The 16,309-nt window shown below is 37.2% G+C and overlaps 1 long non-coding RNA gene across 1 annotated transcript; it reads right to left on the bottom strand.

The window, feature by feature from the left end:
• Positions 1-422: 422 nt before the first annotated feature.
• On the bottom strand, positions 423-14,592 carry LOC114477074 (uncharacterized). Its single transcript, XR_003675667.1, has 3 exons — positions 14,427-14,592; positions 7,142-7,145; positions 423-475 (listed from the first exon to the last, which is right to left on the bottom strand). It is a non-coding gene; the product is annotated as an uncharacterized LOC114477074 (long non-coding RNA).
• Positions 14,593-16,309: the final 1,717 nt, after the last annotated feature.

Genomic DNA, 16,309 nt, shown 5'->3' with positions numbered 1-16,309 from the left:
TTTTTATGTAATTTGGGGAATTTTTGTGGAACAATTTGAAGAAAATTGCAGGACTTTTAACAATTTCAGATTGAATATGAGAGAAAATGTGAGAACTGCTAATATTATGGTGTTTCATTGAATTTGTGTATTATTTTGGGAGATTTGGGGATAATTTACACAATAATTCACGGTTTCTCTGACTTTTTTATTTTCTCGTGCCGGCCAAATTGGATGCTCTAAAGCACAGGTTCTCAACCTTGGGGTCAGGACCCCATTTGGGGTTGCGAGACACTGGGAGGGGGTTGTCAGATGCTTTCAAGAAGCCTTTTTTTGCTTATTATTTACTTTTTTTTCACCATTTCCTACAACTACACCAAACTTGCCATATTCACTTATTCTTCCCATATTTTTGCTCCTTTTTATGCATTTTGATACACTAGTCCCATTTCTGCCACTTCTCAATCAAATTTCAAAGCTTTTTCTGCACATTTTTCTCACTTTTAAAATATTTTCGGCACTTTTAAACCATTTCCACCACTTTTCTCACCTAATGTCACATATGTTGACCCAATATTGTCACTTTTAACCTCTTTTCACCATATTTCATGCTTATTTTTGCCAGTATAACCACATTCATTGTCATGCCCATCATTAGTTTAAACTAATTGTTCCTACTTTTTAAATTACATTATACCATTTCTGCCCCTTATAAGCCAGTATTCAGAGAACCGCTGCTCTAAAGGGTCTGATTTGGCCCCTGGCCCTTGAGTTTGACACGTGTGTTTTAGGCAGTCTGGGTTACTCCACCGTTAAAAACCTGCATGATCAGGACTTGATGTGACGCGCACCAACCAAACACTGGTAATCGAGTTTCTCAATTAATTTAAACTATTTCATATCCTACCACCCTGGTTCTCGCTTAACTCCGCCCCCTTTTTGATTTGCCAAAGGGGCATTTTAACAGCAGGTTGATGGGACCAGCTTCAGACATGCTCAGATGGGTGAGGACTAGTTGTGATGATGTCCATATAGACTTCCCAGCACTCAATGAGGCAGCGTGGCGCCATGTTCAAAGTGCTCGCTGGTCGGTGTGGAATGTTTGGCCAGCAAGGTGCATCTGTTTGAAGTGTGCACTCGTGTGTGTGTGTGTGTGTGTGTGTGTAGAAAAAAAAAGTGAGAGTATAAATAGTCCTGCCATCCAGATGGGCGTGTCGGGGTCTGGACGTACCGTGCTGACCCTTGCAGGTTAGACCGGCCAGTATGAAAGTGGCAAGAACAGAGTGAAATGTGACTAAAATGAGCCAAAAGCAGACGTGAGTCGTCAAAACATGATAAAATAAAGAGGAACCAGGTCGTACGCAATGGCTAAGGGTTGCTTGAATTAGCAAAATGTGGCAAACAATAGTGAAAAAGGGGAAAAATGTGGAACAAAAAGAGGCAAAATGAAGGGGAAAAAGAAATAAGTGCTATTTATGGCTTATTTTGATGAAAAGTGGCCAAGAAAAATTAAAGAAAGGATATAAATTTGATCAAAGCGTCAAAAAGGACTTTTTTCAGCCAAAGTCTGAAAAAAGTGTCAGAACATTTGGAAAATGAGACAAAGAAAGTTGCAAAATGGCCAAATAATTAAAATTAAGACATGAAGAGCCACATGTTGAGCATCAGTGACTTAATAACAGCTTCGACATGGTGCTGCTGATAATATAGTGGACAGTCCAGCCCTGTGTGTAGCCAAATATGCACCTCTGTGGTTCATATGAAGGTGTCTCACACAGCAACACAACGCTGGATTGGCAGCTCCAGAGTTGCTTTGGACGGCGTCCGTCCTAGTGAGGCCAACTTTGACACTTTGTCACGAGAATCGGCAACAAGGCTCAAAAAGAACACAAGACGCAGCTTTATCTGTGAGCCCGTGTGTGCAGAGGTGGAATTAATGGGCATCTGGTCACTGCCGTTTCTGGGAAGGCGTCACGTGTTTGTGCGCAGAGCTAGTCGCTAACTCCAGGCAGGGGTATCCTACTTAGGGTCGTGAGACATTGTGAGAGGGTCTAAGAATATATTTTTTTAACAATTTGAGCCCATTTTTGCATATTTTACAAATTTTCTGCAAGTACACAAAACTTGTCATATTTTAATCTATTTTCATCACTTTTTCTTGCCGTATTTTTGCTCCTTTTAATGCATTTTTGCTATATTACTCCCATTTCTGCCACAAATTTTAATGCTTTTCCTGCACATTTAATACATATTTGGCACTTATAATTCCTTTTTTCCACCTAATGTCACATATGTTGACCCAATATTGTCACTTGTAACCTCTTTTCACCATATTTCATGCTTATTTTTGCCAGTATAACCACATTCATTGTCATGCCCATTATTTGTCAGTTTAAACTCATTGTTCCTACTTTTTAAGTTACATTATACCATTATTTTTGCCAATTTAACCGCATCAGCAATTTGTCATGCCCAATAAATGGTTCCTACTTTTTAAATTACATTACCCCAACCCCCTACTGCTCCAAAAAAATAAACGCACAAAATGACTTCAAAGATATACAATATTACAGAAAGACACACTGGACAACAAAACACACAAATGACCAAAAATGTTACAAATATTGTAAATGGCATTAAAAAATGATGACAAAGACACAAACAAATCAGCCCAAAAAATTACATCACAAATGACAACAAAAATACACAAATTGAGAGGGAAATGCACAAAATAACTTCAAAAACACCTAAATAGACAAGAAAATACACAAGCCATCAACAAAATTGCACAAAAGGCTAGAAAGATGCACTAAACTAGCACAAAATAACACAAAATAACACAAAATAACAAGAAAATGACCATAAAACCAGAAAAACAAACCTTTTGTTCGATTGTTTTTCTAAATGCTGATATGATGGATCAGATACAGCCATATTTTTTTTTGTTCCCACTGTTATCAGTTGCTCATCTCTAGTTCATAGTATATTTGACAGACTTGTGAAGAAAGTGATTTAAGTCAGAAAAAATTGCACGTTTTTTACTTTAAAAAATGGGTCAGCAAACCTGTTGGAACGTAAGGTGATATTTGTGCCTTTGAAGAATCCCCGTTATTTAAAAAAGTGTAAATTTCCTCTGTCTTCAGATTGACAGAAAAAGCCTTTGATGTTGAAAGTGTCTGTACTGGTCTGAGTTCACACGTGCAAACACAAGCCGTGACATAAATGAATGTTTTTAGAGGAGGCTTATCTGTGCTCAGCAACTTTGACATTTCACAGAGCCTCATCTTTACCGATGACATCATGGCGTTGTGTATTTGACCTATCGGAGGTCTGGAGGTCAAACGGGACTTCCCAGACTTCACAGCAAAATCAGCTTCCAGGTGTGCTTCAGGCAAGAGGTCAGAGGTCAGATATCTTGATTACATCATCGCTGACAGGAACAGCTCTTCAGCTTTTCACAAAAAAATAAACACATGCATAAAATAACTAGAGACGGACAATATTAATAATAGCTCATCAGTTTTTCATCCAGTGTTTGTTGTTTTTGGAGTCATTTTGTGAATTTTTGTTAGAAATTTGTACATTTTTCTCACTTTTTGTGTGTTTTTGTTGTTGCTTTGTTTGTTTTTGGAGTAACCCTGTGTATTTTTGTAGTTTTGTGTGTTTTTTTTGTTGTTTGTTGCATTTATGGATTTATTTTGTGTATTCTTATTGTAAATGTTCTTTTGTTTGTTTTTGGAGTCATTTTGTGTAATTTAATTGTATTTTTTTGTATATCTTTCTCTCATTCTGTGTGTTTTTGTTGTAGCATTTATGCATGTATTTTGCAGATTTTTATTGTAATTGTGTATATTATTTCTCTTTTTGCTTGTTTCTGTTTCTTTTTCGTGTCATGTTGTGCATTTTGTGTTGTTGTTTTGTATGTTTTTGTTTTAGTTTTGAATATCTTTCTCTCATTTTGTATGTTTCTCTGTCATTTTGTGAATTTTTAGCATTTTTGTTATTTGTTTTTCTAATTAATTTTGTGTATTTTTGTAGTTGTTTTGTATATTTTTTTATTAGTCTTCTGTGTTTTGGGAGTAATTGTGTGTGTACTTGTTATTTTGTTTTCCTTTTGTGTATATATTTGTGTCATTTTATGAATTTTCCTTTAATATTGTCAGTCAGTTTAGTACTTTACTTTACTTTAGAAACGTGAAACCAACCCAGGCATCCATGCTTCAACTTTTATAGATTATGTTTGGCAAGCGCTGGCTTTTATTGCGTAGCCAGTAAAATATGTGTTAATATGCATGTGTTAACTTTTCTGGCAACACTCTCCAAGTCCAGATTCTCGTCGTCTGGTATTATTTCATCTACGTGCGTTCTACGTGATGCCCAACATGTGGCTCTTGGTCCTAATTTGTGTCGACGACCCACCGGGACGATGCCCAGTATGCCAGATGGTCAGTCCAACTCTGGCTCTAACTAAAAGCTACACAACAGTTGATCTTTTAGTGCTTTCACAGCATTAAAACACCGTCCTCTTTCAAAGCGGAGGCCATTCTTTAGTTGGTGATGAAAGCATGAGAAGGTGCAAAGGTTAAGGTGTCGCAACCCGTGGGTCAGCAGCTGCTGGGAAACGGGACGGGGCGAGACGCCGCCGTGTCCCGCTGTCTTTGCACATTCCTGCCGTGCCGCTTTCTGTCCATCATGGTTGTTAGGGAGGTTGCTGTCGTCGTCACAGCAACCGGGGATGTCAAAACAGTGAGCGGTTGGATGGCGTCGGACAGGCTGACAGTGGGCGAACGTTGAGATTTCCTCCAACTTCTCTGAAAAGACATAGAAAGAATTGGATTACTGGGAACCGGTTCTCAGAAAGAACCGATTTTTGATTCCCATCCCTACCTGTATTCAGCACCTTTGACATGAATCAGAACAGAGACAGCAGGCCAGGCCTTCTTGTCCAACAGCAGAGCCTGACCTCACATAAATGCTCTACTTAAATGACTGAGCCCAGATTCCCACAGAAAAGAGTGGAAGATGCACTCCACGTAAAAGTTGACTGTTTTCTGAATACTTTTGTACATTTAGTTTATCTAATAACGACTTTTATTTAGTGGAATTTATTAATTACCCGAAGTTGGTCGGTCCGGTCAGCTGTGTGTTTTTTTTTTTGTTTTTTTTGACTAGCGAGAGGAGGCAGTGTTGGTAACAGGTGGCCAAAAATGGTCCAATAGTGGCAAAAACGCGGCAAGAAAAGTGACAAAAATAGGCCAAAAACAGTCGAGTGGGCAAAAAATTGTCAAATAAAAAGAAACCAGTTGGTATGTTATGGCAAAGGGAAGCTTTAATGAGCAAAATGTGGCAAACAATAGAGAAAAAAGGCAAAAATATGGAACAAAAAGAGGAAAAATGTAAGGAAAAAAGGAATTAAGTGGTATTTATTGGGCAAAAGGTAGCTTATTAGGATTTAATGTGGCCAAAAAAATTAAAGAAAGGACAAAAATTGGATAAGTGCCAAAAAGAAATTGACAAAAATTGACAAAAAATAGGGAAAAAAATGATATTTATTGGCAAACAGTAGCTTAAGTCTGAAAAAAATGGGACAAAGGAAGTTGCAAAATGGCCAAAGGAAACAAGTCAAAAAGGGGTTAAAGTTTCCCCCTTTTAACATTTTCTGGGGGATTAATTATTAAAATTTAGACATAAAAAGCCACATGCTGAATAATGTAGTGGGCTACGTCCCAGTACACCCCTGGTTTCCACATGGAGTCATCTTGACTCTAAACACGTGCACGTATACGCTGCTGCTGGCGTCTTCAAACTCTGCCAAACCTGAAACATGAAAGGAGGAAGAAAAGAGGGGCCACACGCTCATCGCTCCGTGTGATCACAGGGCCCCGCTGCAGAACCGCCGAACAATGGCCCCCCCTGTGTGCGCGCCTACACATGTGTGTTCAAGTGTGTGATCTCAGATAAGATGGGCCCTTCTCATAGCCTCCTTCCCCCCGGGGGCCTCTCCCAGATGAAAGCGAGGGTAGATAAGGGCAGGTAAGAGCGCAGGAAAGGAGGAAAGTGATAAGCCAGGAAACAATGAGGCCTTTAATAGAACGGGAGCATGAGTGTGTGGACATTCTAGTTTGTAATTGTACCTGCATATGGGGTTCCTGAATGTAAAAGAACTTGGTCACTGTTTCATAGCCGACATATTTTGAACATTTAGCTCATTTTCCTCACATTTAGCTCGTATTTCTTTCATTCAAAACGAATTCCTGTAAAACGGCATGTTCTATATCATTGTTGTAAATGTGTAAACATGAAAAATCTAAATGTAAAAGTAAAATATCAATGTTAAATCTAAATCTAGATGTCAAATCTAAATCTAGATGTTAAATCTAAATCTAGATGTTAAATCGGCCGCAAAGTGTAAAGCTCGATGTTCAGAAATTATACAAGGATCACAAGACCCCGCCTGCACTCCACACACTCCACTCTCCAAGGTCTTCTGCATCCTCGGTGTCTTCATCACTGACAAAAAGTGAGTTGATATACACCATGCTGGTACTCTCAGCGAATCTACGTTTGTTAAACTGTGTGAGGGCAGTTCGCACATTCCCTCCTGATTGACAGGCAATGAAATGCCCACTTTGCATAATTTCTAAACATTTAGCTTTACACTTGGCGACCGATTTAACAGATTTAATGTATTTAACATTTACATTTAGGTTTAACATTTACATTTAGATTTAACATTGAACATTTAAATTTAGGTTTACCATTTATCATTTAACATTTAACATTTAACATTTACATTTAACATTTACATTTAACATTTACATCTATTTTTTGTGTACACATTTTTTTTAAATTTAGATTTACCATTTACATTTACCATTTACATTTACCATTTACATTTACCATTTACATTTACCATTTACATTTACCATTTACATTTATTTTTCATATGTACACATTTTTAAAATTTTGTTTTAACATTTAGATTTACATTTATCATTTACATTTTCCCCCCCGACACACACACACTTCACTTTTCTTTTTTTTTTTTTTTTTTTTGGAACCACGAGCCTCATCTTTCGGGATAACCTTAACTTGTCACCCCACCTCGCCCTTTATAACCTGCATTTTTTCCACGACTTTGCAGAATCTTGCACACAAACACTCACCTGTTTCTCCCATTTGCCTGGCCTTTACCACTTCACCACCCCCACCCTCATCCATGTTGGGTGTGGTTTTCCAATCTGCGCTGCTGAAGTCATTACCGCCTCACCCACCACAAGCTGTCCGTTTCAGGCCAAACTTCAACCTGCCACCGTGTGTGTTTGTGTGTGTAGGTGCGTGTGTGTGTGTTTTGGCCTGGACGCGTGTGCGAAAAGATTTCCCAGAAGCAACATAAAAGTTTAATATCGTCCAAATATAAGTAGGAAGGTGCGAGAAACCGAGGGCCAACGAAACGTAATTTCCTCCCTTTTGGTCCTCAGACGGTGAGATTATGATGTGTACATGTCGATCAACACAGGTGAAAGTAATAGATTACAAGTGGGGTCAATTTGACCACATTAATTCTTTTTCTTTTTTACTTCATATTTTTTCTACTTTTATGGGTACAATTCATCAAGCATAAAATTATCATGATGATATTTTTTTCAATGTGTTGAATGCATATTGAACGCATTGGTGTTCTACTGGGGTCGATTTGACCCCAAGCTGTTTTAGCTGTGTAAAACGTGTCTGTCTTTGTTTGACCTTATATCCCCACACCTGCAGGTGCAGAATTGATATTTTTAGTTGAAACAGTTGAGTTTACAATCAATGACGTTTTGGAACAGCTCTTTCACAGTGAAAGTGATGTAGAGGAGAATGTGTCTGAGACAGAGGACTTTATAGTGATTAACTCCAAATATGTTACAAAAAAGGAGTTAAAAATAAGTTAATAAATATGTTTAAAGTAATTAGTTACGTTTCTACACCCAACGGACCTTGTGAAACTACTAAAGAATAAAATAACCAAACAACAATCAAATGCATCACACCATAGTCGACCAATCAAATTAAACGAAATGCACGGCGCAAAACAGCATTGCGTGCTGGTTATGTTCTCAGTTTTAGAGTTAATAAATGTAGCTATGTAGCTACAGTATGTGTTGTTTTAGAAAATAATTGTAGATTTTGACATATCTTTTATTTTATACGGGTGCCTTTGTGGAAAATTAATTAAGTTCCAACGAGGCAAGATTTGGTCTCTTCCTTTTTAAGTTTATACATGAGATGTTTGCTGTATGCAAAGGAACCATGTTAAGATTTATTACCAAAACTAAACTTGGGGGGCATACGCAGAGTTTGCGGGGCAGGTGATGCATTGCATCCTAATATAATGTACGTAATATACAAACATTTTAAGTGCTATTCATATAACATATTATTGTTAGTTCCGTGTCTACCTCAGGTGTCTAGCGTAAGTTTTTCGTGAAAAAATGACAAACTTTTGAAACTTTCGGTTGGTTCTTCTTTTTTTGCGCAAGCCTTCACAATGTAAACAGTGAAGCGACACTGCAGCAAAAATTAAGCAAAAAGCAGCCGCCGGACTGATTTCATCATGAATTTTACAACATTAAATGATGCGTCGACGCAAGATTTTGTAGCCAACATTATCAACTGTGTTACTAATAATTTCTGCATTAGTGTATATATTACACACATTGTGGTTGGAGCAAATCTTGAGATGGTCTATATATTTAATACAATTTTTTTCTTTTGCCACCCAAAAATGATTAACTCTGAAAGTAACTAGTGACTTTTATTACTATTTAATTTAGCTGCCTTTTACTTGTACTTGAGTAGGATCTGAATTAAGTAGCAGTACTTCTACTTGAGTAGGATACAGTATATCTGTACTCTTTACACCTCTGAGTCGCAGGTGGGACACAGTTGGACATTCCTGAGGATATTGGGGGAGCGAGGCCTCGGTGGTGTGAGCAGCCAGGTGTGAGTGAAGCTATTGTTATAAATGGATTTATTAAAGAGACAAACGGCAAACATCTCCTCAGTGCTTGAATCAGCAGAAACATTCAAAGTAAAGTAAATCCAGTCAAAAGTTGCCTCTGGTTAAATGTTGAACCACTGGTTGCCCTACTTTCAACCATCAGCTCCTTTTTGCCCCCTGGTGGCCACTGTCTGTTACTAGGGTTTGGGTTTTTAAAGGCATACAGTTCTAAAGTTAACCTGCAGGGGGCAGACTGAGCTAAGATGTGATGTTATGGTTAATGTTTGTTGTGTCAGCAGGTGGAAGTGTTGATTTAAGCGTTATATGTGTTTTATACTGCAATGTTTTCATCATGCACACCAACTTTTATTATGTTAGTCAGCCTAATGCAGGGTTTCTCAACCTTGGGGTCATGACCCCTATGTTGGGTTGCCTGGGAATAAAATGGGGTCGCATGAAATGTCTAGTAATAATAATATATAGAATTTTTAAATATATATATTTTTAATGTATTTATTGTTTTATTATTTCTGCACAATTAAAGAACAATACATAATTGAAGGTTTTTTTTAAAATTTGTCATTGTTTCAGTTTGGAATGTACATCATAATATAACATTGCCAAGTTCCCCTTTTAAACCCCTAAATAATAAATTGTGTGTATAAGAATAATAATAAAAAAATAGAAAAACACCAGCAACATAAATATAATTTATACAAATATACAATGATAAACAAAACAATAGTAACAATGATTGACATTCAATCATCTATTTTCCAAGTAAAAAAAGTTTATAATTGCGTAATATTGTCTCAAAACATGCATGCGAGCTATTTCTGTGTCATATTTGAATCATTTTTATTTAAATTGTTTAAGAATTGCTATTTTTTTTACCATTTCAAAATTCCGTGTTATACGTGATCCTGAGTAACTGTAGACTCCAGTCATGCATCAACGCGTAAAAACATGAGTATCAAAGCAACAACCCAAAGCAGTTATGTGAGACACATTTTTTAATGTGACTTACGGGAGTGGCTACAAACTTTAATCACATTTTTCAGCCTTAAAACTCTAAAGTTAAACCAATGTTACGTCCCTTTGTTGTAGTAATTTGAAGCTGCGGCACTCGACAGCTTTACTGTCATTATATTTATGTTTTTGACACAATAATGAAGCATTTAGGATTAACATCAAAGGAAAAGAACATCAAAGCAAACGTAACTCTTCTTTTATTACTATATCAAGAAACTGAGCTGAGAAACCCTGAAACACTTGAAACTTTAGCTAAATAGCTACGTAGCATTAGCATGTTTAGCCGTGTTTTCCGTGTGCCTTTGCCGTGAATCCCTCAGCCCAGATTTGGGGGTACGTGTGCCCCTATGGGTACGCCATGGCACTACAGGGGGTACTTGAGAGAGAGTGAGAGAGACTGGAAAATTAACAAATAAAGTGTCTGGAAATGATAAAAACTATTGAAACAAAACTATTCAGGAGCCACTAAATGAGTGCTTTTCAACCTTGGGGTCAGGACCCAAAGTGGAGTCGTCGGAATTGAATTTTTTCCAAATATTATTCTTTCTTTTAAAAAAAAAAATTAAAACCACAAACAATCTTAAACAACCGTATTTCTATACTTTAACTGTGAATCTAGTTCAACTAAAATGCAGTATTAAAAATATCTGAAATGGTCCAATTATTTAGATTAAATGCAGCTACTGCAACAAAGCTAATTCTAGAAAAAAAAAAAAAAAAATCAAGAAATTCTTGATATCAAAATAAGGGTCACAATCCAAAAAAGGTTGTGAACCTCTGCACTAAATACTGTTTCTTTCCACTTATTTACAAGTTTACAGAATTAGATTCTCTAAAATGTGTTCTCTGTAGTTGTTTTAAATAATTTTCTAAGCAAAATGTTGTAGTTGGACAAAGGGGGGACTTGAGCCTTTAAAAAGCCTTTTCTTTCTTTTTCCTCTGATCTGTCTCTAACCTTTTAACTCTCTTCTTCTAGCATGAACTCATCTGTTCTCTTATCTGCACCCTTTCCTCTCCCCCGTCTGCTTTTCCTCTTGATTCTTCTCCCCAAAGCAACTCGTGTGACTGCGTGTGAATCCATCCCATCCATCCAGATCAGATATTCACTCGTGTTTATTTGCAAAGTTCTCGCTCCCTAACTTAAAAATCCACAACATCTGTCGCGTTTTTGTCCTGGTGTGACCTTTAGTTTCAGGCGCATGAGGACATCTGGTTTACAGCCAATGTTTTCTCGTTTCTAGAGAGCAGAATGATTAGATGGGAATAGGAGAGTGTAAACATTATGGCCATCAGTCACTCTGACGTGCAAAAGAAGCTAAAACAAGGACATCTGTTGGGAAAGAGTGCGTAAAAAGTTGAGCTAAATACAAGGCGCCAATTGTAGTCATGCATGTTAAAAAAAAAAAACAGCAACTTTTTGCAACAAACCACGTTTACACATTATTTTATTAGATTTGTTACTTTTGACCAGATTTACAGTAATATTTGTGACATTTGATATTTTTTCTTAAAAATATGATGTCAATGTATAAATCTAAATGTTAAATGCTAAATCTAAATGTTGAATTTGCACATTAGCTCGTGAAATTTGTGATAATTTTTTTTTGAAAAAAAAAATATCAATGTAATATCTAAATGTTCAATCTGAATATAAATCTAAACGTTATATATATATCTTAAATGCTAAATCTAAACATTGAATTTGCACATTAGCTAGTGAAATTTGTGATATTGTTCTCCTTGTAAAAAGTAAAATGTCAGTGTTAAATCTAAATGTTCAATCTAAATATAAATGTTAAATGTAAATATAAATGTTAAATATAATTCTAACCGTTATATAAAAATGTTAAATGATAACTCTAAATGTTGAATTTGCACATTAGCTAGTGAAATTTGATATTTTCTTGTAGAAAATAAAATGTCAATGTTAAATCTAAATGTTCAATCAAAATATAAATGTTAAATCTAAATGTTAAATGCTAAAGAAAATAAATGTCAATGTTCAATCTTTAAATGTTCAATATAAGTATAAATGTTAAATCTAAAATGCTAAATGCTCAATCTAAACGGTGAATTTGAATATTAGCTAAATATTTCATTTCACCCCTGACATTTACATATAACATATAACATTTAGATTCATATTTAGCATTTAGATTCAACATTGCAATTTTTGCTTTGAGATAATGCAAATTTGAAAAATTAAAATGACAATATGTTAGTGAGTTATATATGTTCCATCCATTTTCCAGAATTAAACTAAAGACAAAAGGGCACCTAATGGAAAACATCAACACAACCTGGAATAAAACACAACAGTGGAAAAACAACACGTTTAACACCAAATCAACGACTGTGCAAGTGAAATTCTTCCTTTGTTCTCGTCTCTTCGATGTGTCTGACTGGGTCAAAGGGTGACAGACACACTGGGATAGCCCACGTCTCCCAGTCGTGCTTGAAGTGAGGAAGCAGCTCTTTGCACTTCCCGTGACTCGTGCCTCACTGACCTACTGATGGTCGTGCGCTCTGCAGACTTTGCTGTGCATTTTCCAACGTTTGCGTGCCAGTGCACACGTGACACGACCGCTTTGTTCATGCGAGTTCTGTTTGGGTCTTCAGCACTGCGTGTTATCTGGCAGATATCCGGCCTGTGTCCCACACGAGCAGAAACTCTACCTGACGTGCACACGGGAGGAAAGATTGCGTTACTCGTGTACACTTCCTTTGCTGCTCTGTTTCACTCATAGCTCACAATGTGCCACTTGATAGTGTTTCAGTGTGAGGCCAGCAACGGTGTTACAGCATCACTTTTGTTGCCTTCAGTCGAGTCATGGAAGCTCAATGTCGTGCATTGTGTCGATCGTCCAGAGACGCGGCGCGGTGCCATCGCAGTGACGTAGCCTTGAAACACTTTAGGGTGATGCAAGGACCCATTCTTCACTGTCTGTTTATCTGTCAGAGGTTTACAACAGTGACATAATGGGAATCCCCGCCTGGTCAAGACTGGACGACCCTTCGAGGTGACATCAGACGGCTGGTGAGAGCAGAGGGAAAGTAATGATAACGACCAGATTGACCAGAATGAACCTCTTGTGTGGAAAGTTCATCAATGAACCCTCTCATGGTGGTAAAGTTTGGTACACGCGTGGTTTTTCTCAATCTGAAGAGTTTTTTTTTTCAAATCTGGACAGACCCAACAGTTGAATGTAAATAATTAGACCTAGAACATTGATTGCACCGTTGTTTTAATTTGTTTGTATACTCACTCTGCCAGACATTTAATTTCGGCCAAAAGAGATCTTTTCATGTAAACCGCAAAAAAAAAAAAGATGTCAACAATCTTTTTGTCACAACATTCAGTGAAAACAGAGATGCGTTTTTTTAGGAAAATCATTGTAAGAATGAAGTAAAAAGGACTTCTATGCATCCGTCTAAAGTACTCCACATCCCACAATGCAATGCACCAAACTTCTGCAACAACGTCAATAACAGAGTTTGTACGGTAGAGATCATATGAGGCCTAGACAATGTTTTTATCTGAACAAAAATGATCCTCTCCAGCAGCGTTAGCTAAGTTAGCTCAATAGAAGAAATCCATCCTCGGAGTAATTGGTCCCTGGACAAGTCTTTGACCTCATTGAGAACACAGACACACCTCTAAACAGTATTTCCCATCATTACTGGTCTGGGTTCCCCGAGCATTTATCATCGGCCTCAGTCCATCACTTTTCTGCCACTTGGCGACACCTTCAGGAAATTTCCCATCAATCTCTATCACTATGAAGATGACACCCTGCTCTCCTTATTAACCAAAACTATTTCCTCCACCCTCCCACCAGCCTCCTTAACCAACTATTGGTCCTGGTTCTCCTCCAGGAAAGACTGGGTCTTGTTCCATCCCCTTGGGTCAAGGTTCTGGGTGTTATCCTTGACATTACGCACTAACATTCCAAGCGTCAATCGCAGTTTCCACAGTCCCAACAATCAGCATCTGACACCCGCCGGCGTAGCCGTACTTGTGTCGTTTCCAGTTTTCTATGCTCATAAAAAAAGTTTCATTGCATGTTCCTTAATATTCCGCCGTGCTCTAATGAAGTGGAGATAAATACAACTCAATGAAACCCAACCGCAAACTTGTGTCGGCGGATGTCAAGGAGAAATGGAGAACTTTCTGCAGAGTTTGTGTTGGCCTTGGATTGAACGTGTATGGGTAGCTTCGTCTGAACCTTGCACCACCGAGTGCAACACAGAGATTCCAGTGGAGTGGTGTAAAGAAAAGCTTCTTGACCAATTTAAGCCCATTTTTGCATTTTTTAACCATTTTTCTCCAACTACACCAAACTTGCCATATTTTTCATCACTCATTGCCATTATTTTGCTCATTTCAATGAACTTTTGCTACATGACTCGCTTTTATGCACATTTTCCCCACTTTCAAAACATTTTTGGCACTCATAAACCATTTCCACGACATTTCCCACCAAATGTCACATATGTTGACCCATTGGTGTCACTTTTAACCTCCTTTCACCATATTTCAAGCTTATTTTTGCCATTTTAACCATAGTCATGACTTGTCATGCCCATTATTTGCCAGTTTAAACTTGACACTTTGAACCCTTTTTTGTGTCCATTTTTGGCCATTCTAATTTGCAACTTTTAACCAATTTCTATGGTTTTTAAAACCTTATTTCACCACCATTTTCACCATTTTTGGTCACTTTTAACCCATTTTATTTCTGAATAAAACAAGGATTTACATCATTAAGATGACTAACAGTGATTGGATGTTTACTGAGGGCTCGGGGGAGGCGTGTCTGTGTTCGCTCACAGCACAGGGACAGAAAGATGAGAGGAAGCTGATACTATATACTGTCTTTGTGTCCTCTTTCAGGCTGATTTTTTATATAGCTATTTCTAAAATTTTGATTTGAGGGGGCACTGCCCCCTCTTGCCCCTGCGTAGAGCCGGACTCAATATACCATGGCTCAAATAATGCTAAACTTCCTGGATAACAGTGGATATTATTCAGAAAAATAAATAAATGTGCTCATGACAGTGTGTTTTTGTACTATTTGATGTGGTTCTAGAGTCATGTCTATTTTTGGTGTCACTTTGTATATTTTTTTTCTACAATTGTAGTCATGTTGTATGTTTTTTAAGTAATTTTTAAGTCATTTTGTGTGTTTTGGAGTATTTTTGTGTATTTTGCAGTTTTTTTGTAGTAATTTTGTGTGTTTTTCAACTTTAAAAAGCTGCAAAACAACATTTGTATTTTTCCAATCATTTTGTGTGTTTTTGGAGTATTTTGTGAGGTTTGGGAGTCATTTATGCCTATTTTTGGTGTCACTTTGTATTATTTTTTTTTTGCATATATGTTGTCATTTTTGTGTTTTTTGGAGTCCTAAAGTTATATACTTTTTGCTCACTTTGTGTTGGTTTTTTTCCTCATGTTTGTTGACTATTTTATGTGGTTTCTGAGTCAGTTATATCTATTTTTGGTGTCACTTTGTAAATTTGTAGTCACTTTGTGTGTGTTTTCGGAGTGATTTTATGTAGTTTGCAGTTTATTTTGTATTTTTGTTGGGTTTTGGAGTCGTTTATGTCTACCACGCCGTGTGTGTGTGTGTGTGTGTGTGTGATCAAAGAACATGGGAATGCCTTTTCCATTCCATTACTTGGTGCTAATGAATATGGGATTATAGCAGCGTGAGGTTTAGCGTGACTCTGACTGCTGACTGGGCAAACCTCAGAGATTTAAGCATTGCTGTGGTTGGCTGCCTGATAAATTGGCGTGAAATGAGTCCGAATCCATGTGATTTCAGCCACTCATGGTTTAAGTGTATCGTCAGCTGCCTCCATGAATCCCAACAGATGAAATGTTGCACGTCATGTCACATGAACATCATAAATACAATGTAACATACAGGTGAATAATGGCCTAAGCTGTGGTACATAAGTCTTTATTTAGACCACATTTTGTCTTACGATATAATGTATATTCAGTTTTAGTCTAAAACTGGAATGGGTGACTTTTCTCATGACAGGACCACAAAAATGATCCGAGGGTCACATTATTAGTATTGTTTTGTGGTTTTGGAGTCATTTATGTCTATTTTTGGTGTCAGTTTGAATGTTTTTTGTATTTGTAGTCATTTTGTGTGTTTTTGGAGTCATTTTGTGAATTTCTCACAAAGTTTATAAATTGTTTTTGTTGCAGTTTTGTATGTTTTTCTCTCACTGTCAGTTTTTGGAGTATTTTGTGAGGGTTTGGATTCATTTATGTCTATTTTTGGCGTCGTTTGATTGTTTTTT

This window comes from Gouania willdenowi, chromosome 2 (assembly GCF_900634775.1).
Source record: "Gouania willdenowi chromosome 2, fGouWil2.1, whole genome shotgun sequence".
NCBI classification, from domain to species: domain Eukaryota; kingdom Metazoa; phylum Chordata; class Actinopteri; order Blenniiformes; family Gobiesocidae; genus Gouania; species Gouania willdenowi.
This window is presented reverse-complemented; position numbering and strand designations above follow the sequence as displayed.